The sequence below is a fragment of the Camelus bactrianus genome, chromosome 8 (genome assembly GCF_048773025.1).
Source record: "Camelus bactrianus isolate YW-2024 breed Bactrian camel chromosome 8, ASM4877302v1, whole genome shotgun sequence".
Classification (NCBI taxonomy): Eukaryota; Metazoa; Chordata; class Mammalia; order Artiodactyla; family Camelidae; genus Camelus; species Camelus bactrianus.
The window spans coordinates 80,620,185-80,645,210 of record NC_133546.1 but is presented as its reverse complement, the minus strand read 5'-3'; positions in this window follow the sequence as shown (position 1 = coordinate 80,645,210).

Genomic DNA, 25,026 nt, shown 5'->3' with positions numbered 1-25,026 from the left:
AAAAGAAACTTTGTGTTCCCAACAAGCTAGGTGAAAGTCGGCTTTCACACACACTTATCTCTCAGAACTGAGCATGTGGAGGGACGTTCGTTCATCTAGCACATAGGAAACGGGTTGCAGGAGAAACTTTTACTCTGGTTTCTCAGTCTGTTTCCTAGTGCTGGTTTGAAGTTCCTGCATTTTTCACTGTAAAACCGAGTTGGAGCTAGTACCTACACATATATATGTATGGAGTGGAGTTTGCAACTGAAAAGATACTTTGTGTTCCCAACAAGCTAGGTGAAGGACGGCTTTCACACACAATTATCTCTCAGAACTGAGCATATTGAGAGACGTTCGTTCATCTAGCACAAAGGGAACGGTTTGCAGGAGAAAATTTTACTGTGGTTTCTCAGTTTGTTTCCTAGTGCCGGTATGAAGTTCCTGCAGTTTTCACTGTAAAACCGAGTTGGAGCTAGTACCTCCCCATATATATGTATGGAGTGGAGTTTGCAACTGAAAAGAAATTTGTGTTCCCAACCAGCTAGTTGAAGGACTGCTTTCACAAACAATTATCTCTCAGAACTTAGCATGTGGAGAGACGTTCGTTCATCTAGCACAAAGGGAACGGGTTGCAGAGAAACTATACTGTGGATTCTCAGTCTGTTTCCTAGTGCCGTTTTGAAGTTCCTGCAGTTTTCACTGTAAAATCGAGTTGGAGCTAGTACCTCCCCATATATATGTATGGAGTGGAGTTTGCAACTGAAAAGAAACTTTGTGTTCCCAACAAGCTAGGTGAAGGACGGCTTTCACACACACTTATCTCTCAGAACTGAGCATGTGGTGAGACGTTCTTTCATCTAGCACAAAGGGAACGGGTTGCATTAGAAATTTTACTGTGGTTTCTCGGTCTGTTTCCTATTGCCTGTTTGAAGTTCCTGCAGTTTTCACTGTAAAACCGAGTTGGTGCTAGTACCTCCCCATATATATGTATGGATTGGAGTTTGCAACTGAAAAGAAACTTTGTGTTCCCAACAAGCTAGGTGAAGGACGGCTTTCACACACAATTATCTCTCAGAACAGAGCATGTGGAGAGACGTTCGTTCATCTAGCACAAAGGGAACTGGTTGCAGGAGAAACTTTACTGTGGTTTCTAAGTCTGTTTCCTAGTGCCGGTTTGACGTTCCTGCAGTTTACACTGTAAAACCGAGTTGGAGCTAGTACCTCCCCATATATATGTATGGAGTGGAGTTTGCAACTGAAAAGAAACTTTGTGTTCCCAACAAGCTAGGTGAAAGTCGGCTTTCACACACACTTATCTCTCAGAACTGAGCATGTGGAGGGACGTTCGTTCATCTAGCACATAGGAAACGGGTTGCAGGAGAAACTTTTACTCTGGTTTCTCAGTCTGTTTCCTAGTGCTGGTTTGAAGTTCCTGCATTTTTCACTGTAAAACCGAGTTGGAGCTAGTACCTACACATATATATGTATGGAGTGGAGTTTGCAACTGAAAAGATACTTTGTGTTCCCAACAAGCTAGGTGAAGGACGGCTTTCACACACAATTATCTCTCAGAACTGAGCATATTGAGAGACGTTCGTTCATCTAGCACAAAGGGAACGGTTTGCAGGAGAAAATTTTACTGTGGTTTCTCAGTTTGTTTCCTAGTGCCGGTATGAAGTTCCTGCAGTTTTCACTGTAAAACCGAGTTGGAGCTAGTACCTCCCCATATATATGTATGGAGTGGAGTTTGCAACTGAAAAGAAACTTTGTGTTCCCAACAAGCTAGGTGAAGGACGGCTTTCACAGACACTTATCTCTCAGAACTGAGCATGTGGAGAGACGTTCGTTCATCTAGCACATAGGAAACGGGTTGCAGGAGAAACTTTTACTCTGGTTTCTCAGTCTGTTTCCTAGTGCTGGTTTTAAGTTCCTGCAGTTTTCACTGCAAAACGGAGTTGGAACTAGTACCTCCCCATATATATTTATGGAGTGCAGTTTGCAACTGAAAAGAAACTTTGTGTTACCAACAAGCTAGGTGAAGGACGGCTTTCACACACACTTATCTCTCAGAACTGAGCATGTCGGGAGACGTTCGTTCATCAAGCACAAAGCGAATGGGTTGCAGGAGAAACATTTACTGTGGTTTCTCAGTCTGTTTCCTAGTGCCGGTTTGAAGTTCCTGCATTTTTCACTGTAAAACCGTGTTGGAACTAGTACCTCCCCATATATATTTATGGATGGAGTTTGCAACTGAAAAGAAACTTTGTGTTTCCAACAAGCTAGGTGAAGGTCGGCTTTCACACACACTTATCTCTCAGAACTGAGCATGTAGAGAGACGTTCTTTCATCTAGCACAAAGGGAATGGGTTGCAGGAGAAACTTTTACTCTGGTTTCTCAGGCTGTTTCCTAGTCCCGGTTTGAAGTTCCTGCAGTTTTCACTGCAAAACCGAGTTGGAGCTAGTACCTCCCCATATATATTTATGGAGTGCAGTTTGCAAATGAAAAGAAACTTGTGATACCAACAAGCTAGGTGAAGGACGGCTTTAACACACACTTATCTCTCAGACCTGAGCATGTCGGGAGACGTTCGTTCATCTAGCACAAAGGGAACGGGTTGCAGGAGAAACTTTTGCTGTGGTTTCTCAGTCTGTTTCCTATTGCCGGTTTGAAGTTCCTGCATTTTTCACTGTAAAACCGAGTTGGAACTAGTACCTCCCCATATATATGTATGGATTGGAGTTTGCAACTGAAAAGAAACTTTGTGTTCCCAACAAGCTAGGTGAAGGTCGGCTTTCACACACACTTATCTCTCAGAACTGAGCATGTGGAGAGACGTTCGTTCATCTAGCACAAAGGGAACGGGTTGCAGGACAAACTTTTACTCTGGTTTCTCAGTCTGTTTCCTAGTGCCGGTTTGAAGTTCCTGCAGTTTTCACTGTAAAACCGATTTGGAGCTAGTACCTCCCCATATATATGTATGGAGTGGAGTTTGCAACTGAAAAGAAACTTTGTGTTCCCTACAAGCTAGGTGAAGGACGGCTTTCACACACACTTATCTCTCAGAACTGAGCGTGTGGAGAGATGTTCGTTCATCTAGCACAAAGGGAACGGGTTGCAGGAGAAACTTTTACTCTGGTTTCTCAGTCTGTTTCCTAGTGCCGGTTTGAAGTTCCTGCAGTTTTCACTCTAAAACCGAGTTGGAACTAGTACCTCCAAATATATATATGTATGGAGTGGAGTTTGCAACTGAAAAGAAACTTTGTGTTCCTAACAAGCTAAGTGAAGGACGGCTTTCAGACACAATTTTCTCTCAGACCTGAGCATGTCGGGAGACTTTCGTTCATCTAGCACAAAGGGAACGGGTTGCAGGAGAAACTTTTACTGTGGTTTCTCAGTCTGTTTCCTAGTGCCGGTTTGAAGTTCCTGCAGTTTTCACTGTAAAACCGAGTTGGAGCTAGTACCTCCCCATATATATGTATGGAGTGGAGTTTGCAACTGAAAAGAAACTTTGTGTTCCCAACAAGCTAGGTGAAGGACGGCTTTCTCACACACTTATCTCTCAGAAATTAGCATTTGGAGAGTCGTTCCTTCATCTAGCACAAAGGGAACGGGTTGCAGGAGAAACTTTTACTGTGGTTTCTCGGTCTGTTTCCTATTGCCGGTTTGAAGTTCCTGCAGTTTTCACTGTAAAACCGAGTTGGAGGTAGTACCTCCCCATATATATTTATGGAGTGGAGTTTGCAACTGAAAAGAAACTTTGTGTTCCCAACAACCTAGGTGAAGGACGGCTTTCACACACACATATCTCTCAGAACTGAGCATGTGGAGAGACGGTCGTTCATCTAGCAAAAAGGGAATGGGTTGCAGGAGAAACTTTTACTCGGGATTCTCAGTCTGTTTCCTAGTGGCGGTTTTAAGTTCCTGCAGTTTTCACTGCAAAACCGAGTTGGAGCTAGTACCTCCCCATATATATTTATTGAGTGATGTTTGCAACTGATAAGAAACTTTGTGTTCCCAACAAGCTTGGTGAAGGACGGCTTTCACACACACTTTTATCTCAGAACTGAGCATGTGGAGAGACGTTCGTTCATCTAGCACAAAGGGAACGGGTTGCAGGATAAAATTTTACTCTGGTTTCTCAGTTTGTTTCCTAGTGCCGGTTTGCAGTTCCTGCAGTTTTCACTGTAAAACCGAGTTGGAGCTAGTACCTCCCCATATATATGTATGGATTGGAGTTTGCAAGTGAAAAGAAACTTTGTGTTCCCAACAACCTAGGTGAAGGACGGCTTTCACACACACTTATCTCTCAGAACTGAGCATGTGGAGAGACGTTCGTTCATCTAGCACTAAGGGAACGGGTTGCATGAGAAACTTTTACTCTGGTTTCTCAGTCTGTTTCCTAGTGCCGGTTTGAAGTTCCTGCAGTTTACACTGTAAAAACGAGTTGGAGCTTGTAACTCCCCATATATATGTATGGAGTGGAGTTTGCAACTGAAAAGAAACTTTGTGTTCCCAACAAGCTAGGTGAAGGACGGCTTTCACACACACATATCTCTCAGAACTGAGCATGTGGAGAGACGTTCGTTCATCTAGCTCAAAGGGAACGGGTTGCAGGAGAAACTTTTACTCTGGTTTCTCAGTCTTTTTCCTAGTGCCGATTTGAAGTTCCTGCAGTTTTCACTGTAAAACCGAGTTGGAGCTAGTACCTCCCCATATATATGTATGGAGTGGAGTTTGCAACTGAAAAGAAACTTTGTGATACCAACAAGCTAGGTGAAGGACGGCTTTAACACACACTTATCTCTCAGACCTGAGCATGTCGGGAGACGTTCGTTCATCTAGCACAAAGGGAACGGGTTGCAGGACAAACTTTTACTCTGGTTTCTCAGTCTGTTTCCTAGTGCCGGTTTGAAGTTCCTGCAGTTTTCACTGTAAAACCGAGTTGGAGCTAGTACCTCCCCATATATATGTATGGAGTGGAGTTTGCAACTGAAAAGAAACTTTGTGTTCCCTACAAGCTAGGTGAAGGACGGCTTTCACACACACTTATCTCTCAGAACTGAGCGTGTGGAGAGATGTTCGTTCATCTAGCACAAAGGGAACGGGTTGCAGGAGAAACTTTTACTCTGGTTTCTCAGTCTGTTTCCTAGTGCCGGTTTGAAGTTCCTACAGTTTTCACTCTAAAACCGAGTTGGAACTAGTACCTCCCCATATATATATGTATGGAGTGGAGTTTGCAACTGAAAAGAAACTTTGTGTTCCTAACAAGCTAAGTGAAGGACGGCTTTCAGACACAATTTTCTCTCAGACCTGAGCATGTCGGGAGACTTTCTTTCATCTAGCACAAAGGGAACGGGTTGCAGGAGAAACTTTTACTGTGGTTTCTCAGTCTGTTTCCTAGTGCCGGTTTGAAGTTCCTGCATTTTTCACTGTAAAACCGAGTTGGAGCTAGTACCTCCCCATATATATGTATGGAGTGGAGTTTGCAACTGAAAAGAAACTTTGTGTTCCCAACAAGCTAGGTGAAGGACGGCTTTCTCACACACTTATCTCTCAGAAATGAGCATTTGGAGAGTCGTTCCTTCATCTAGCACAAAGGGAACGGGTTGCAGGAGAAACTTTTACTGTGGTTTCTCGGTCTGTTTCCTATTGCCGGTTTGAAGTTCCTGCAGTTTTCACTGTAAAACCGAGTTGGAGGTAGTACCTCCCCATATATATTTATGGAGTGGAGTTTGCAACTGAAAAGAAACTTTGTGTTCCCAACAACCTAGGTGAAGGACGGCTTTCACACACACTTATCTATCAGAACTGAGCATGTGGAGAGACGGTCGTTCATCTAGCAAAAAGGGAATGGGTTGCAGGAGAAACTTTTACTCGGGATTCTCAGTCTGTTTCCTAGTGGCGGTTTTAAGTTCCTGCAGTTTTCACTGCAAAACCGAGTTGGAGCTAGTACCTCCCCATATATATTTATTGAGTGATGATTGCAACTGATAAGAAACTTTGTGTTCCCAACAAGCTTGGTGAAGGACGGCTTTCACACACACTTTTCTCTCAGAACTGAGCATGTGGAGAGACGTTCGTTCATCTAGCACTAAGGGAACGGGTTGCATGAGAAACTTTTACTCTGGTTTCTCATTCTGTTTCCTAGTGCCGGTTTGAAGTTCCTGCAGTTTACACTGTAAAAACGAGTTGGAGCTTGTACCTCCCCATATATATGTATGGAGTGGAGTTTGCAACTGAAAAGAAACTTTGTGTTCCCAACAAGCTAGGTGAAGGACCGCTTTCACACACACATATCTCTCAGAACTGAGCATGTGGAGAGACGTTCGTTCATCTAGCACAAAGGGAACGGGTTTCAGGAGAAACTTTTAATCTGGTTTCTCAGTCTGTTTCCTAGTGCCGGTTTGACGTTCCTGCAGTTTTCACTGTAAAACCGAGTTGGAGCTAGTACCTCCCCATATATATGTATGGAGTGGAGTTTGCAACTGAAAAGAAACTTTGTGTTCCCTACAAGCTAGGTGAAGGACGGCTTTCACACACACTTTTCTCTCAGAACTGAGCATGTGGAGAGACGTTCGTTCATCTAGCACAAAGGGAACGGGTTGCAGGAGAAACTTTTACTCTGGTTTCTCAGTCTTTTTCCTAGTGCCGGTTTGAAGTTCCTGCAGTTTTCACTGTAAAACCGAGTTGGAGCTAGTACCTCCCCATATATATGTATGGAGTGGAGTTTGCAACTGAAAAGAAACTTTGTGTTCCCAACAAGCTAGGTGAAGGACGGCTTTCACACACACTTATCTTTCAGAAATGAGCATGTGGAGAGACGTTCGTTCATCTAGCACATAGGAAACGGGTTGCATTAGAAATTTTACTGTGGTTTCTCGGTCTGTTTCCTATTGCCTGTTTGAAGTTCCTGCAGTTTTCACTGTAAAACCGAGTTGGTGCTAGTACCTCCCCATATATATGTATGGATTGGAGTTTGCAACTGAAAAGAAACTTTGTGTTCCCAACAAGCTAGGTGAAGGACGGCTTTCACACACACTTATCTCTCAGAACAGAGCATGTGGAGAGACGTTCGTTCATCTAGCACAAAGGGAACTGGTTGCAGGAGAAACTTTACTGTGGTTTCTAAGTCTGTTTCCTAGTGCCGGTTTGAAGTTCCTGCAGTTTACACTGTAAAACCGAGTTGGAGCTAGTACCTCCCCATATATATGTATGGAGTGGAGTTTGCAACTGAAAAGAAACTTTGTGTTCCCAACAAGCTAGGTGAAAGACGGCTTTCACACACACTTATCTCTCAGAACTGAGCATGTGGATGGACGTTCGTTCATCTAGCACATAGGAAACGGGTTGCAGGAGAAACTTTTACTCTGGTTTCTCAGTCTGTTTCCTAGTGCTGGTTTGAAGTTCCTGCATTTTTCACTGTAAAACCGAGTTGGAGCTAGTACCTCCACATATATATGTATGGAGTGGAGTTTGCAACTGAAAAGATACTTTGTGTTCCCAACAAGCTAGGTGAAGGACGGCTTTCTCACACAATTATCTCTCAGAAATGAGCATTTGGAGAGTCGTTCCTTCATCTTGCACAAAGGGAACGGGTTGCAGGAGAAACTTTTACTGTGGTTTCTCGGTCTGTTTCCTATTGCCGGTTTGAAGTTCCTGCAGTTTTCACTGTAAAACCGAGTTGGAGGTAGTACCTCCCCATATATATTTATGGAGTGGAGTTTGCAACTGAAAAGAAACTTTGTGTTCCCAACAACCTAGGTGAAGGACGGCTTTCACACACACTTATCTCTCAGAACTGAGCATGTGGAGAGACGGTCGTTCATCTAGCAAAAAGGGAATGGGTTGCAGGAGAAACTTTTACTCGGGATTCTCAGTCTGTTTCCTAGTGGCGGTTTTAAGTTCCTGCAGTTTTCACTGCAAAACCGAGTTGGAGCTAGTACCTCCCCATATATATTTATTGAGTGATGATTGCAACTGATAAGAAACTTTGTGTTCCCAACAAGCTTGGTGAAGGACGGCTTTCACACACACTTTTCTCTCAGAACTGAGCATGTGGAGAGACGTTCGTTCATCTAGCACAAAGGGAACGGGTTGCAGGATAAAATTTTACTCTGGTTTCTCAGTTTGTTTCCTAGTGCCCGTTTGAAGTTCCTGCAGTTTTCACTGTAAAACCGAGTTGGAGCTAGTACCTCCCCATATATATGTATGGATTGGAGTTTGCAAGTGAAAAGAAACTTTGTGTTCCCAACAAGCTAGGTGAAGCACGGCTTTCACACACACTTATCTCTCAGAACTGAGCATGTGGAGAGACGTTCGTTCATCTAGCACTAAGGGAACGGGTTGCATGAGAAACTTTTACTCTGGTTTCTCAGTCTGTTTCCTAGTGCCGGTTTGAAGTTCCTGCAGTTTACACTGTAAAAACGAGTTGGAGCTTGTACCTCCCCATATATATGTATGGAGTGGAGTTTGCAACTGAAAAGAAACTTTGTGTTCCCAAAAAGCTAGGTGAAGGACGGCTTTCACACACACATATCTCTCAGAACTGAGCATGTGGAGAGACGTTCGTTCATCTAGCACAAAGGGAACGGGTTTCAGGAGAAACTTTTAATCTGGTTTCTCAGTCTGTTTCCTAGTGCCGGTTTGAAGTTCCTGCAGTTTTCACTGTAAAACCGAGTTGGAGCTAGTACCTCCCCATATATATGTATGGAGTGGAGTTTGCAACTGAAAAGAAACTTTGTGTTCCCAACAAGCTAGGTGAAGGACGGCTTTCACACACACTTATCTTTCAGAAATGAGCATGTGGAGAGACGTTCGTTCATCTAGCACATAGGAAACGGGTTGCATTAGAAATTTTACTGTGGTTTCTCGGTCTGTTTCCTATTGCCTGTTTGAAGTTCCTGCAGTTTTCACTGTAAAACCGAGTTGGTGCTAGTACCTCCCCATATATATGTATGGATTGGAGTTTGCAACTGAAAAGAAACTTTGTGTTCCCAACAAGCTAGGTGAAGGACGGCTTTCACACACACTTATCTCTCAGAACAGAGCATGTGGAGAGACGTTCGTTCATCTAGCACAAAGGGAGCTGGTTGCAGGAGAAACTTTACTGTGGTTTCTAAGTCTGTTTCCTAGTGCCGGTTTGAAGTTCCTGCAGTTTACACTGTAAAACCGATTTGGAGCTAGTACCTCCCCATATATATGTATGGAGTGGAGTTTGCAACTGAAAAGAAACTTTGTGTTTCCAACAAGCTAGGTGAAGGTCGGCTTTCACACACACTTATCTCTCAGAACTGAGCATGTAGAGAGACGTTCTTTCATCTAGCACAAAGGGAATGGGTTGCAGGAGAAACTTTTAATCTGGTTTCTCAGGCTGTTTCCTAGTCCCGGTTTGAAGTTCCTGCAGTTTTCACTGCAAAACCGAGTTGGAGCTAGTACCTCCCCATATATATTTATGGAGTGCAGTTTGCAACTGAAAAGAAACTTGTGATACCAACAAGCTAGGTGAAGGACGGCTTTAACACACACTTATCTCTCAGACCTGAGCATGTCGGGAGACGTTCGTTCATCTAGCACAAAGGGAACGGGTTGCAGGAGAAACTTTTGCTGTGGTTTCTCAGTCTGTTTCCTATTGCCGGTTTGAAGTTCCTGCATTTTTCACTGTAAAACCGAGTTGGAACTAGTACCTCCCCATATATATATATGGATTGGAGTTTGCAACTGAAAAGAAACTTTGTGTTCCCAACAAGCTAGGTGAAGGTCGGCTTTCACACACACTTATCTCTCAGAACTGAGCATGTGGAGAGACGTTCGTTCATCTAGCACAAAGGGAACGGGTTGCAGGACAAACTTTTACTCTGGTTTCTCAGTCTGTTTCCTAGTGCCGGTTTGAAGTTCCTGCAGTTTTCACTGTAAAACCGATTTGGAGCTAGTACCTCCCCATATATATGTATGGAGTGGAGTTTGCAACTGAAAAGAAACTTTGTGTTCCCTACAAGCTAGGTGAAGGACGGCTTTCACACACACTTATCTCTCAGAACTGAGCGTGTGGAGAGATGTTCGTTCATCTAGCACAAAGGGAACGGGTTGCAGGAGAAACTTTTACTCTGGTTTCTCAGTCTGTTTCCTAGTGCCGGTTTGAAGTTCCTGCAGTTTTCACTCTAAAACCGAGTTGGAACTAGTACCTCCAAATATATATATGTATGGAGTGGAGTTTGCAACTGAAAAGAAACTTTGTGTTCCTAACAAGCTAAGTGAAGGACGGCTTTCAGACACAATTTTCTCTCAGACCTGAGCATGTCGGGAGACTTTCGTTCATCTAGCACAAAGGGAACGGGTTGCAGGAGAAACTTTTACTGCGGTTTCTCAGTCTGTTTCCTAGTGCCGGTTTGAAGTTCCTGCAGTTTTCACTGTAAAACCGAGTTGGAGCTAGTACCTCCCCATATATATGTATGGAGTGGAGTTTGCAACTGAAAAGAAACTTTGTGTTCCCAACAAGCTAGGTGAAGGACGGCTTTCTCACACACTTATCTCTCAGAAATTAGCATTTGGAGAGTCGTTCCTTCATCTAGCACAAAGGGAACGGGTTGCAGGAGAAACTTTTACTGTGGTTTCTCGGTCTGTTTCCTATTGCCGGTTTGAAGTTCCTGCAGTTTTCACTGTAAAACCGAGTTGGAGGTAGTACCTCCCCATATATATTTATGGAGTGGAGTTTGCAACTGAAAAGAAACTTTGTGTTCCCAACAACCTAGGTGAAGGACGGCTTTCACACACACTTATCTCTCAGAACTGAGCATGTGGAGAGACGGTCGTTCATCTAGCAAAAAGGGAATGGGTTGCAGGAGAAACTTTTACTCGGGATTCTCAGTCTGTTTCCTAGTGGCGGTTTTAAGTTCCTGCAGTTTTCACTGCAAAACCGAGTTGGAGCTAGTACCTCCCCATATATATTTATTGAGTGATGTTTGCAACTGATAAGAAACTTTGTGTTCCCAACAAGCTTGGTGAAGGACGGCTTTCACACACACTTTTATCTCAGAACTGAGCATGTGGAGAGACGTTCGTTCATCTAGCACAAAGGGAACGGGTTGCAGGATAAAATTTTACTCTGGTTTCTCAGTTTGTTTCCTAGTGCCGGTTTGCAGTTCCTGCAGTTTTCACTGTAAAACCGAGTTGGAGCTAGTACCTCCCCATATATATGTATGGATTGGAGTTTGCAAGTGAAAAGAAACTTTGTGTTCCCAACAACCTAGGTGAAGGATGGCTTTCACACACACTTATCTCTCAGAACTGAGCATGTGGAGAGACGTTCGTTCATCTAGCACTAAGGGAACGGGTTGCATGAGAAACTTTTACTCTGGTTTCTCAGTCTGTTTCCTAGTGCCGGTTTGAAGTTCCTGCAGTTTACACTGTAAAAACGAGTTGGAGCTTGTAACTCCCCATATATATGTATGGAGTGGAGTTTGCAACTGAAAAGAAACTTTGTGTTCCCAACAAGCTAGGTGAAGGACGGCTTTCACACACACATATCTCTCAGAACTGAGCATGTGGAGAGACGTTCGTTCATCTAGCTCAAAGGGAACGGGTTGCAGGGGAAACTTTTACTCTGGTTTCTCAGTCTTTTTCCTAGTGCCGGTTTGAAGTTCCTGCAGTTTTCACTGTAAAACCGAGTTGGAGCTAGTACCTCCCCATATATATGTATGGAGTGGAGTTTGCAACTGAAAAGAAACTTTGTGATACCAACAAGCTAGGTGAAGGACGGCTTTAACACACACTTATCTCTCAGACCTGAGCATGTCGGGAGACGTTCGTTCATCTAGCACAAAGGGAACGGGTTGCAGGAGAAAATTTTGCTGTGGTTTCTCAGTCTGTTTCCTAGTGCCGGTTTGAAGTTCCTGCATTTTTCACTGTAAAACCGAGTTGGAACTAGTACCTCCCCATATATATGTATGGATTGGAGTTTGCAACTGAAAAGAAACTTTGTGTTCCCAACAAGCTAGGTGAAGGTCGGCTTTCACACACACTTATCTCTCAGAACTGAGCATGTGGAGAGACGTTCGTTCATCTAGCACAAAGGGAACGGGTTGCAGGACAAACTTTTACTCTGGTTTCTCAGTCTGTTTCCTAGTGCCGGTTTGAAGTTCCTGCAGTTTTCACTGTAAAACCGAGTTGGAGCTAGTACCTCCCCATATATATGTATGGAGTGGAGTTTGCAACTGAAAAGAAACTTTGTGTTCCCTACAAGCTAGGTGAAGGACGGCTTTCACACACACTTATCTCTCAGAACTGAGCGTGTGGAGAGATGTTCGTTCATCTAGCACAAAGGGAACGGGTTGCAGGAGAAACTTTTACTCTGGTTTCTCAGTCTGTTTCCTAGTGCCGGTTTGAAGTTCCTGCAGTTTTCACTCTAAAACCGAGTTGGAACTAGTACCTCCCCATATATATATGTATGGAGTGGAGTTTGCAACTGAAAAGAAACTTTGTGTTCCTAACAAGCTAAGTGAAGGACGGCTTTCAGACACAATTTTCTCTCAGACCTGAGCATGTCGGGAGACTTTCTTTCATCTAGCACAAAGGGAACGGGTTGCAGGAGAAACTTTTACTGTGGTTTCTCAGTCTGTTTCCTAGTGCCGGTTTGAAGTTCCTGCATTTTTCACTGTAAAACCGAGTTGGAGCTAGTACCTCCCCATATATATGTATGGAGTGGAGTTTGCAACTGAAAAGAAACTTTGTGTTCCCAACAAGCTAGGTGAAGGACGGCTTTCTCACACACTTATCTCTCAGAAATGAGCATTTGGAGAGTCGTTCCTTCATCTAGCACAAAGGGAACGGGTTGCAGGAAAAACTTTTACTGTGGTTTCTCGGTCTGTTTCCAATTGCCGGTTTGAAGTTCCTGCAGTTTTCACTGTAAAACCGAGTTGGAGGTAGTACCTCCCCATATATATTTATGGAGTGGAGTTTGCAACTGAAAAGAAACTTTGTGTTCCCAACAACCTAGGTGAAGGACGGCTTTCACACACACTTATCTCTCAGAACTGAGCATGTGGAGAGACGGTCGTTCATCTAGCAAAAAGGGAATGGGTTGCAGGAGAAACTTTTACTCGGGATTCTCAGTCTGTTTCCTAGTGGCGGTTTTAAGTTCCTGCAGTTTTCACTGCAAAACCGAGTTGGAGCTAGTACCTCCCCATATATATTTATTGAGTGATGATTGCAACTGATAAGAAACTTTGTGTTCCCAACAAGCTTGGTGAAGGACGGCTTTCACACACACTTTTCTCTCAGAACTGAGCATGTGGAGAGACGTTCGTTCATCTAGCACTAAGGGAACGGGTTGCATGAGAAACTTTTACTCTGGTTTCTCATTCTGTTTCCTAGTGCCGGTTTGAAGTTCCTGCAGTTTACACTGTAAAAACGAGTTGGAGCTTGTACCTCCCCATATATATGTATGGAGTGGAGTTTGCAACTGAAAAGAAACTTTGTGTTCCCAACAAGCTAGGTGAAGGACCGCTTTCACACACACATATCTCTCAGAACTGAGCATGTGGAGAGACGTTCGTTCATCTAGCACAAAGGGAACGGGTTTCAGGAGAAACTTTTAATCTGGTTTCTCAGTCTGTTTCCTAGTGCCGGTTTGAAGTTCCTGCAGTTTTCACTGTAAAACCGAGTTGGAGCTAGTACCTCCCCATATATATGTATGGAGTGGAGTTTGCAACTGAAAAGAAACTTTGTGTTCCCTACAAGCTAGGTGAAGGACGGCTTTCACACACACATATCTCTCAGAACTGAGCATGTGGAGAGACGTTCGTTCATCTAGCACAAAGGGAACGGGTTGCAGGAGAAACTTTTACTCTGGTTTCTCAGTCTTTTTCCTAGTGCCGGTTTGAAGTTCCTGCAGTTTTCACTGTAAAACCGAGTTGGAGCTAGTACCTCCCCATATATATGTATGGAGTGGAGTTTGCAACTGAAAAGAAACTTTGTGTTCCCAACAAGCTAGGTGAAGGACGGCTTTCACACACACTTATCTTTCAGAAATGAGCATGTGGAGAGACGTTCGTTCATCTAGCACATAGGAAACGGGTTGCATTAGAAATTTTACTGTGGTTTCTCGGTCTGTTTCCTATTGCCTGTTTGAAGTTCCTGCAGTTTTCACTGTAAAACCGAGTTGGTGCTAGTACCTCCCCATATATATGTATGGATTGGAGTTTGCAACTGAAAAGAAACTTTGTGTTCCCAACAAGCTAGGTGAAGGACGGCTTTCACACACACTTATCTCTCAGAACAGAGCATGTGGAGAGACGTTCGTTCATCTAGCACAAAGGGAACTGGTTGCAGGAGAAACTTTACTGTGGTTTCTAAGTCTGTTTCCTAGTGCCGGTTTGAAGTTCCTGCAGTTTACACTGTAAAACCGAGTTGGAGCTAGTACCTCCCCATATATATGTATGGAGTGGAGTTTGCAACTGAAAAGAAACTTTGTGTTCCCAACAAGCTAGGTGAAAGACGGCTTTCACACACACTTATCTCTCAGAACTGAGCATGTGGATGGACGTTCGTTCATCTAGCACATAGGAAACGGGTTGCAGGAGAAACTTTTACTCTGGTTTCTCAGTCTGTTTCCTAGTGCTGGTTTGAAGTTCCTGCATTTTTCACTGTAAAACCGAGTTGGAGCTAGTACCTCCACATATATATGTATGGAGTGGAGTTTGCAACTGAAAAGATACTTTGTGTTCCCAACAAGCTAGGTGAAGGACGGCTTTCTCACACAATTATCTCTCAGAAATGAGCATTTGGAGAGTCGTTCCTTCATCTTGCACAAAGGGAACGGGTTGCAGGAGAAACTTTTACTGTGGTTTCTCGGTCTGTTTCCTATTGCCGGTTTGAAGTTCCTGCAGTTTTCACTGTAAAACCGAGTTGGAGGTAGTACCTCCCCATATATATTTATGGAGTGGAGTTTGCAACTGAAAAGAAACTTTGTGTTCCCAACAACCTAGGTGAAGGACGGCTTTCACACACACTTATCTCTCAGAACTGAGCATGTGGAGAGACGGTCGTTCATCTAGCAAAAAGGGAATGGGTTGCAGGAGAAACTTTTACTCGGGATTCTCAGTCTGTTTCCTAGTGGCGGTTTTAAGTTCCTGCAGTTTTCACTGCAAAACCGAGTTGGAGCTAGTACCTCCCCATATATATTTATTGAGTGATGATTGCAACTGATAAGAAACTTTGTGTTCCCAACAAGCTTGGTGAAGGACGGCTTTCACACACACTTTTCTCTCAGAACTGAGCATGTGGAGAGACGTTCGTTCATCTAGCACAAAGGGAACGGGTTGCAGGATAAAATTTTACTCTGGTTTCTCAGTTTGTTTCCTAGTGCCGGTTTGAAGTTCCTGCAGTTTTCACTGTAAAACCGAGTTGGAGCTAGTACCTCCCCATATATATGTATGGATTGGAGTTTGCAAGTGAAAAGAAACTTTGTGTTCCCAACAAGCTAGGTGAAGGACGGCTTTCACACACACTTATCTCTCAGAACTGAGCATGTGGAGAGACGTTCGTTCATCTAGCACTAAGGGAACGGGTTGCATGAGAAACTTTTACTCTGGTTTCTCAGTCTGTTTCCTAGTGCCGGTTTGAAGTTCCTGCAGTTTACACTGTAAAAACGAGTTGGAGCTTGTACCTCCCCATATATATGTATGGAGTGGAGTTTGCAACTGAAAAGAAACTTTGTGTTCCCAAAAAGCTAGGTGAAGGACGGCTTTCACACACACATATCTCTCAGAACTGAGCATGTGGAGAGACGTTCGTTCATCTAGCACAAAGGGAACGGGTTTCAGGAGAAACTTTTAATCTGGTTTCTCAGTCTGTTTCCTAGTGCCGGTTTGAAGTTCCTGCAGTTTTCACAGTAAAACCGAGTTGGAGCTAGTACCTCCCCATATATATGTATGGAGTGGAGTTTGCAACTGAAAAGAAACTTTGTGTTCCCAACAAGCTAGGTGAAGGACGGCTTTCACACACACTTATCTTTCAGAAATGAGCATGTGGAGAGACGTTCGTTCATCTAGCACATAGGAAACGGGTTGCATTAGAAATTTTACTGTGGTTTCTCGGTCTGTTTCCTATTGCCTGTTTGAAGTTCCTGCAGTTTTCACTGTAAAACCGAGTTGGTGCTAGTACCTCCCCATATATATGTATGGATTGGAGTTTGCAACTGAAAAGAAACTTTGTGTTCCCAACAAGCTAGGTGAAGGACTGCTTTCACACACACTTATCTCTCAGAACAGAGCATGTGGAGAGACGTTCGTTCATCTAGCACAAAGGGAGCTGGTTGCAGGAGAAACTTTACTGTGGTTTCTAAGTCTGTTTCCTAGTGCCGGTTTGAAGTTCCTGCAGTTTACACTGTAAAACCGATTTGGAGCTAGTACCTCCCCATATATATGTATGGAGTGGAGTTTGCAACTGAAAAGAAACTTTGTGTTCCCAACAAGCTAGGTGAAAGACGGCTTTCACACACACTTATCTCTCAGAACTGAGCATGTGGAGGGACGTTCGTTCATCTAGCACATAGGAAACGGGTTGCAGGAGAAACTTTTACTCTGGTTTCTCAGTCTGTTTCCTAGTGCTGGTTTGAAGTTCCTGCATTTTTCACTGTAAAACCGAGTTGGAGCTAGTACCTCCACATATATATGTATGGAGTGGAGTTTGCAACTGAAAAGATACTTTGTGTTCCCAACAAGCTAGGTGAAGGACGGCTTTCACACACAATTATCTCTCAGAACTGAGCATATTGAGAGACGTTCGTTCATCTAGCACAAAGGGAACGGTTTGCAGGAGAAAATTTTACTGTGGTTTCTCAGTTTGTTTCCTAGTGCCGGTATGAAGTTCCTGCAGTTTTCACTGTAAAACCGAGTTGGAGCTAGTACCTCCCCATATATATGTATGGAGTGGAGTTTGCAACTGAAAAGAAACTTTGTGTTCCCAACAAGCTAGGTGAAGGACGGCTTTCACACACAATTATCTCTCAGAACTGAGCATGTGGAGAGACGTTCGTTCATCTAGCACATAGGAAACGGGTTGCAGGAGAAACTTTTACTCTGGTTTCTCAGTCTGTTTCCTAGTGCTGGTTTTAAGTTCCTGCAGTTTTCACTGCAAAACGGAGTTGGAACTAGTACCTCCCCATATATATTTATGGAGTGCAGTTTGCAACTGAAAAGAAACTTGTGTTACCAACAAGCTAGGTGAAGGACGGCTTTCACACACACTTATCTCTCAGAACTGAGCATGTCGGGAGACGTTCGTTCATCAAGCACAAAGGGAATGGGTTGCAGGAGAAACATTTACTGTGGTTTCTCAGTCTGTTTCCTAGTGCCGGTTTGAAGTTCCTGCATTTTTCACTGTAAAACCGTGTTGGAACTAGTACCTCCCCATATATATTTATGGATGGAGTTTGCAACTGAAAAGAAACTTTGTGTTCCCAACAAGCTAGGTGAAGGTCGGCTTTCACACACACTTATCTCTCAGAACTGAGCATGTAGAGAGACGTTCTTTCATCTAGCACAAAGGAATGGGTTGCAGGAGAAACTTTTACTCTGGTTTCTCAGGCTGTTTCCTAGTCCCGGTTTGAAGTTCCTGCAGTTTTCACTGCAAAACGGAGTTGGAGCTAGTACCTCCCCATATATATTTATGGAGTGCAGTTTGCAACTGAAAAGAAACTTGTGATACCAACAAGCTAGGTGAAGGACGGCTTTAACACACACTTATCTCTCAGACCTGAGCATGTCGGGAGACGTTCGTTCATCTAGCACAAAGGGAACGGGTTGCAGGAGAAACTTTTGCTGTGGTTTCTCAGTCTGTTTCCTATTGCCGGTTTGAAGTTCCTGCATTTTTCACTGTAAAACCGAGTTGGAACTAGTACCTCCCCATATATATGTATGGATTGGAGTTTGCAACTGAAAAGAAACTTTGTGTTCCCAACAAGCTAGGTGAAGGTCGGCTTTCACACACACTTATCTCTCAGAACTGAGCATGTGGAGAGACGTTCGTTCATCTAGCACAAAGGGAACGGGTTGCAGGACAAACTTTTACTCTGGTTTCTCAGTCTGTTTCCTAGTGCCGGTTTGAAGTTCCTGCAGTTTTCACTGTAAAACCGATTTGGAGCTAGTACCTCCCCATATATATGTATGGAGTGGAGTTTGCAACTGAAAAGAAACTTTGTGTTCCCTACAAGCTAGGTGAAGGACGGCTTTCACACACACTTATCTCTCAGAACTGAGCGTGTGGAGAGATGTTCGTTCATCTAGCACAAAGGGAACGGGTTGCAGGAGAAACTTTTACTCTGGTTTCTCAGTCTGTTTCCTAGTGCCGGTTTGAAGTTCCTGCAGTTTTCACTCTAAAACCGAGTTGGAACTAGTACCTCCCCATATATATATGTATGGAGTGGAGTTTGCAACTGAAAAGAAACTTTGTGTTCCTAACAAGCTAAGTGAAGGACGGCTTTCCTACACAATTTTCTCTCAGACCTGAGCATGTCGGGAGACTTTCGTTCATCTAGCACAAAGGGAACGGGTGGCAGGAGAAACTTTTACTGTGGTTTCTCAGTCTGTTTCCTAGTGCCGGTTTGAAGTTCCTGCAGTTTTCACTGTAAAACCGAGTTGGAGCTAGTACCTCCCAATATATATGTATGGAGTGGAGTTTGCAACTGAAAAGAAACTTTGTGTTCCCAACAAGCTAGGTGAAGGACGGCTTTCTCACACACTTATCTCTCAGAAATTAGCATTTGGAGAGTCGTTCCTTCATCTAGCACAAAGGGAACGGGTTGCAGGAGAAACTTTTACTGTGGTTTCTCGGTCTGTTTCCTATTGCCGGTTTGAAGTTCCTGCAGTTTTCACTGTAAAACCGAGTTGGAGGTAGTACCTCCCCATATATATTTATGGAGTGGAGTTTGCAACTGAAAAGAAACTTTGTGTTCCCAACAACCTAGGTGAAGGACGGCTTTCACACACACTTATCTCTCAGAACTGAGCATGTGGAGAGACGGTCGTTCATCTAGCAAAAAGGGAATGGGTTGCAGGAGAAACTTTTACTCGGGATTCTCAGTCTGTTTCCTAGTGGCGGTTTTAAGTTCCTGCAGTTTTCACTGCAAAACCGAGTTGGAGCTAGTACCTCCCCATATGTATTTATTGAGTGATGTTTGCAACTGATAAGAAACTTTGTGTTCCCAACAAGCTTGGTGAAGGACGGCTATCACACACACTTTTCTCTCAGAACTGAGCATGTGGAGAGACGTTCGTTCATCTAGCACAAAGGGAACGGGTTGCAGGATAAAATTTTACTCTGGTTTCTCAGTTTGTTTCCTAGTGCCGGTTTGAAGTTCCTGCAGTTTTCACTGTAAAACCGAGTTGCAGCTAGTACCTCCCCATATATATGTATGGATTGGAGTTTGCAAGTGAAAAGAAACTTTGTGTTCCCAACAAGCTAGGTGAAGGACGGCTTTCACACACACTTATCTCTCAGAACTGAGCATGTGGAGAGACGTTCGTTCATCTAGCACTAAGGGAACGGGTTGCATGAGAAACTTTTAATCTGGTTTCTAAGTCTGTTTCCTAGTGCCGGTTTGAAGTTCCTGCAGTTTTCACTGTAAAACCGAGTTGGAGCTAGTACCTCCCCATATATATGTATGGAGTGGAGTTTGCAACTGAAAAGAAACTTTGTGTTCCCTACAAGCTAGGTGAAGGACGGCTTTCACACACACTTTTCTCTCAGAACTGAGCATGTGGAGAGACGTTCGTTCATCTAGCTCAAAGGGAACGGGTTGCAGGAGAAACTTTTACTCTGGTTTCTCAGTCTTTTTCCTAGTGCCGGTTTGAAGTTCCTGCAGTTTTCACTGTAAAACCGAGTTGGATCTAGTACCTCCCCATATATATGTATGGAGTGGAGTTTGCAACTGAAAAGAAACTTTGTGATACCAACAAGCTAGGTGAAGGACGGCTTTAACACACACTTATCTCTCAGACCTGAGCATGTCGGGAGACGTTCGTTCATCTAGCACAAAGGGAACGGGTTGCAGGAGAAACTTTTGCTGTGGTTTCTCAGTCTGTTTCCTAGTGCCGGTTTGAAGTTCCTGCATTTTTCACTGTAAAACCGAGTTGGAACTAGTACCTCCCCATATATATGTATGGATTGGAGTTTGCAACTGAAAAGAAACTTTGTGTTCCCAACAAGCTAGGTGAAGGTCGGCTTTCACACACACTTATCTCTCAGAACTGAGCATGTGGAGAGACGTTCGTTCATCTAGCACAAAGGGAACGGGTTGCAGGACAAACTTTTACTCTGGTTTCTCAGTCTGTTTCCTAGTGCCGGTTTGAAGTTCCTGCAGTTTTCACTGTAAAACCGAGTTGGAGCTAGTACCTCCCCATATATATGTATGGAGTGGAGTTTGCAACTGAAAAGAAACTTTGTGTTCCCTACAAGCTAGGTGAAGGACGGCTTTCACACACACTTATCTCTCAGAACTGAGCGTGTGGAGAGATGTTCGTTCATCTAGCACAAAGGGAACGGGTTGCAGGAGAAACTTTTACTCTGGTTTCTCAGTCTGTTTCCTAGTGCCGGTTTGAAGTTCCTGCATTTTTCACTGTAAAACCGAGTTGGAGCTAGTACCTCCCCATATATATGTATGGAGTGGAGTTTGCAACTGAAAAGAAACTTTGTGTTCCCAACAAGCTAGGTGAAGGACGGCTTTCTCACACACTTATCTCTCAGAAATGAGCATTTGGAGAGTCGTACCTTCATCTAGCACAAAGGGAACGGGTTGCAGGAGAAACTTTTACTGTGGTTTCTCGGTCTGTTTCCTATTGCCGGTTTGAAGTTCCTGCAGTTTTCACTGTAAAACCGAGTTGGAGGTAGTACCTCCCCATATATATTTATGGAGTGGAGTTTGCAACTGAAAAGAAACTTTGTGTTCCCAACAAGCTAGGTGAAGGACGGCTTTCACACACACTTATCTCTCAGAACTGAGCATGTGGAGAGACGGTCGTTCATCTAGCAAAAAGGGAATGGGTTGCAGGAGAAACTTTTACTCGGGATTCTCAGTCTGTTTCCTAGTGGCGGTTTTAAGTTCCTGCAGTTCTCACTGCAAAACCGAGTTGGAGCTAGTACCTCCCCATATATATTTATTGAGTGATGATTGCAACTGATAAGAAACTTTGTGTTCCCAACAAGCTTGGTGAAGGACGGCTTTCACACACACTTTTCTCTCAGAACTGAGCATGTGGAGAGACGTTCGTTCATCTAGCACAAAGGGAACGGGTTGCAGGATAAAATTTTACTCTGGTTTCTCAGTTTGTTTCCTAGTGCCGGTTTGAAGTTCCTGCAGTTTTCACTGTAAAACCGAGTTGGAGCTAGTACCTCCCCATATATATGTATGGATTGGAGTTTGCAAGTGAAAAGAAACTTTGTGTTCCCAACAAGCTAGGTGAAGGACGGCTTTCACACACACTTATCTCTCAGAACTGAGCATGTGGAGAGACGTTCGTTCATCTAGCACTAAGGGAACGGGTTGCATGAGAAACTTTTACTCTGGTTTCTCAGTCTGTTTCCTAGTGCCGGTTTGAAGTTCCTGCAGTTTACACTGTAAAAACGAGTTGGAGCTTGTACCTCCCCATATATATGTATGGAGTGGAGTTTGCAACTGAAAAGAAACTTTGTGTTCCCAACAAGCTAGGTGAAGGACGGCTTTCACACACACTTATCTCTCAGAACAGAGCATGTGGAGAGACGTTCGTTCATCTAGCACAAAGGGAACTGGTTGCAGGAGAAACTTTACTGTGGTTTCTAAGTCTGTTTCCTAGTGCCGGTTTGAAGTTCCTGCAGTTTACACTGTAAAACCGAGTTGGAGCTAGTACCTCCCCATATATATGTATGGAGTGGAGTTTGCAACTGAAAAGAAACTTTGTGTTCCCAACAAGCTAGGTGAAAGACGGCTTTCACACACACTTATCTCTCAGAACTGAGCATGTGGATGGACGTTCGTTCATCTAGCACATAGGAAACGGGTTGCAGGAGAAACTTTTACTCTGGTTTCTCAGTCTGTTTCCTAGTGCTGGTTTGAAGTTCCTGCATTTTTCACTGTAAAACCGAGTTGGAGCTAGTACCTCCACATATATATGTATGGAGTGGAGTTTGCAACTGAAAAGATACTTTGTGTTCCCAACAAGCTAGGTGAAGGACGGCTTTCTCACACAATTATCTCTCAGAAATGAGCATTTGGAGAGTCGTTCCTTCATCTTGCACAAAGGGAACGGGTTGCAGGAGAAACTTTTACTGTGGTTTCTCGGTCTGTTTCCTATTGCCGGTTTGAAGTTCCTGCAGTTTTCACTGTAAAACCGAGTTGGAGGTAGTACCTCCCCATATATATTTATGGAGTGGAGTTTGCAACTGAAAAGAAACTTTGTGTTCCCAACAAGCTAGGTGAAGGACGGCTTTCACACACACTTATCTCTCAGAACTGAGCATGTGGAGAGACGTTCGTTCATCTAGCACTAAGGGAACGGGTTGCATGAGAAACTTTTAATCTGGTTTCTCAGTCTGTTTCCTAGTGCCGGTTTGAAGTTCCTGCAGTTTTCACTGTAAAACCGAGTTGGAGCTAGTACCTCCCCATATATATGTATGGAGTGGAGTTTGCAACTGAAAAGAAACTTTGTGTTCCCTACAAGCTAGGTGAAGGACGGCTTTCACACACACTTATCTCTCAGACCTGAGCATGTCGGGAGACGTTCGTTCATCTAGCACAAAGGGAACGGGTTGCAGGAGAAACTTTTGCTGTGGTTTCTCAGTCTGTTTCCTAGTGCCGGTTTGAAGTTCCTGCATTTTTCACTGTAAAACCGAGTTGGAACTAGTACCTCCCCATATATATGTATGGATTGGAGTTTGCAACTGAAAAGAAACTTTGTGTTCCCAACAAGCTAGGTGAAGGTCGGCTTTCACACACACTTATCTCTCAGAACTGAGCATGTGGAGAGACGTTCGTTCATCTAGCACAAAGGGAACGGGTTGCAGGACAAACTTTTACTCTGGTTTCTCAGTGTGTTTCCTAGTGCCGGTTTGAAGTTCGTGCAGTTTTCACTGTAAAACCGAGTTGGAGCTAGTACCTCCCCATATATATGTATGGAGTGGAGTTTGCAACTGAAAAGAAACTTTGTGTTCCCTACAAGCTAGGTGAAGGACGGCTTTCACACACACTTATCTCTCAGAACTGAGCGTGTGGAGAGATGTTCGTTCATCTAGCACAAAGGGAACGGGTTGCAGGAGAAACTTTTACTCTGGTTTCTCAGTCTGTTTCCTAGTGCCGGTTTGAAGTTCCTGCAGTTTTCACTCTAAAACCGAGTTGGAACTAGTACCTCCCCATATATATATGTATGGAGTGGAGTTTGCAACTGAAAAGAAACTTTGTGTTCCTAACAAGCTAAGTGAAGGACGGCTTTCAGACACAATTTTCTCTCAGATCTGAGCATGTCGGGAGACTTTCTTTCATCTAGCACAATGGGAACGGGTTCCAGGAGAAACTTTTACTGTGGTTTCTCAGTCTGTTTCCTAGTGCCGGTTTGAAGTTCCTGCATTTTTCACTGTAAAACCGAGTTGGAGCTAGTACCTCCCCATATATATGTATGGAGTGGAGTTTGCAACTGAAAAGAAACTTTGTGTTCCCAACAAGCTAGGTGAAGGACGGCTTTCTCACACAATTATCTCTCAGAAATGAGCATTTGGAGAGTCGTACCTTCATCTAGCACAAAGGGAACGGGTTGCAGGAGAAACTTTTACTGTGGTTTCTCGGTCTGTTTCCTATTGCCGGTTTGAAGTTCCTGCAGTTTTCACTGTAAAACCGAGTTGGAGGTAGTACCTCCCCATATATATTTATGGAGTGGAGTTTGCAACTGAAAAGAAACTTTGTGTTCCCAACAAGCTAGGTGAAGGACGGCTTTCACACACACTTATCTCTCAGAACTGAGCATGTGGAGAGACGGTCGTTCATCTAGCAAAAAGGGAATGGGTTGCAGGAGAAACTTTTACTCGGGATTCTCAGTCTGTTTCCTAGTGGCGGTTTTAAGTTCCTGCAGTTCTCACTGCAAAACCGAGTTGGAGCTAGTACCTCCCCATATATATTTATTGAGTGATGATTGCAACTGATAAGAAACTTTGTGTTCCCAACAAGCTTGGTGAAGGACGGCTTTCACACACACTTTTCTCTCAGAACTGAGCATGTGGAGAGACGTTCGTTCATCTAGCACAAAGGGAACTGGTTGCAGGGTAAAATTTTACTCTGGTTTCTCAGTTTGTTTCCTAGTGCCGGTTTGAAGTTCCTGCAGTTTTCACTGTAAAACCGAGTTGGAGCTAGTACCTCCCCATATATATGTATGGATTGGAGTTTGCAAGTGAAAAGAAACTTTGTGTTCCCAACAAGCTAGGTGAAGGACGGCTTTCACACACACTTATCTCTCAGAACTGAGCATGTGGAGAGACGTTCGTTCATCTAGCACTAAGGGAACGGGTTGCATGAGAAACTTTTACTCTGGTTTCTCAGTCTGTTTCCTAGTGCCGGTTTGAAGTTCCTGCAGTTTACACTGTAAAAACGAGTTGGAGCTTGTACCTCCCCATATATATGTATGGAGTGGAGTTTGCAACTGAAAAGAAACTTTGTGTTCCCAACAAGCTAGGTGAAGGACGGCTTTCACACACACATATCTCTCAGAACTGAGCATGTGGAGAGACGTTCGTTCATCTAGCACAAAGGGAACGGGTTTCAGGAGAAACTTTTAATCTGGTTTCTCAGTCTGTTTCCTAGTGCCGGTTTGAAGTTCCTGCAGTTTTCACTGTAAAACCGAGTTGGAGCTAGTACCTCCCCATATATATGTATGGAGTGGAGTTTGCAACTGAAAAGAAACTTTGTGTTCCCTACAAGCTAGGTGAAGGACGGCTTTCACACACACTTTTCTCTCAGAACTGAGCATGTGGAGAGACGTTCGTTCATCTAGCACAAAGGGAACGGGTTGCAGGAGAAACTTTTACTC